Source organism: Pseudomyrmex gracilis, unplaced genomic scaffold, assembly GCF_002006095.1.
Source record: "Pseudomyrmex gracilis isolate BER0280 unplaced genomic scaffold, ASM200609v1 scaffold_542, whole genome shotgun sequence".
Taxonomy (NCBI): domain Eukaryota; kingdom Metazoa; phylum Arthropoda; class Insecta; order Hymenoptera; family Formicidae; genus Pseudomyrmex; species Pseudomyrmex gracilis.
Genome location: NW_018021126.1, coordinates 48,560 through 50,035, shown reverse-complemented (window position 1 = coordinate 50,035; position 1,476 = coordinate 48,560).

Genomic DNA, 1,476 nt, shown 5'->3' with positions numbered 1-1,476 from the left:
CGGTGTCGAATCGTACTGTGGTCAAACGGAACACGCCCCTTGAGACTAGGGTTCGATTCCCGTTGGGTTTTTTTTTTATGTAATATAACAACGTATATATGTATTGTATATTCATGTAAAATAAAATTAATTTCACCACTAACTTAATTTTTTTAGTGTGTATTTTTAAAAGGCAGTATTTTTCTATTTTTAATTAAAACTTTGTTTTACATTTAATAACGACAAAAATAAAAGTATGCAATAGCACAGGTAGCATGTTTTTTAAACGCAGCCAATGCTTATTGTTTTATGCATGTATCCAATAAAATACTACAATATAATATAATATACTATATAATAAAACAAAGACAAAATAAAATAAATAAAACATCAGTATTTGAACATAATTAAAATTGGAATTCAAAATTAAAAAACAATTTAAAAAAATATTTTGCCAAAACACATTTATTCATTTAATAAAATCATCAAAATACTATTATATCATCTAAATAATTGTAACTCAGAAAGCGTAGATAGTGAAAATGAATATACATTGATATATTACATAAAAAAAAACCTAACGGGAATCGAACCCTAGTCTCGAGTAGTAGTCAGGCGCTTAAGCGCCTGCGCTACTCCGCGCTTCTGGAAAACCGTCCTAACGTAACGGTATATAAGTAAATCCATATAGTTTGAATCGATTATTCTCGAACATGGCTGAGAGGTGCGTCCTATCCCTTTGCTCAAGTATTCTTCTGGTACAGTACTATACTACAAAAAAACCTCGCCTTGTAAGATAAAAATGAATATTGATGTTTTACTCTAATATACAAGTCGTTATGTTATGTTAATGATATAGCGTAAAGTGTCATAACATACTCGAGTTAAGTAACTGTAATTACAGTTGCTGTACAGTTGCTCTCTGTTTGTACAAATCATCACTTTGGTATTAAAAATAAAATAAACTGAGGTTCTCGAGAACACCGTATAAACAATCAATGATACCACCACATAAGTTTGCTAAATAATTAATTAATCATTTTGAGAAAATTGAAAAGTAAAATATCACACATTTCTACGTAGTACTGACAATNGTATATAAGTTTAGTAGCGACATACAAATCGTATGCAAAGCTAATATCAACTAATGATTGTTGTTTTATCGTGTCATATTGTGTAAATCATCTTGATAGTAAGAGCATCACCAGCAATAAACGCCACACACACACACACACACACACACACACACACACACATTTGAGGTACAAAAAAATCCTTCATTATTTCCTAATATTTCAAAACATATCATATATACTGAACAAAATAAGGAATGGTCAATCAATACGTAAAGATCACATTGGGCAAAAACAAAGAAGAATGTCATAATGCATTTGCAAGAAGTATACCTCTTTATCTGTATTCTTCTATGTATTGGAACAACCAGGTCGTCAGGAAAAATTTAGTCTTCGTGTTCCTTTTGAAATAAACATTTGAAAT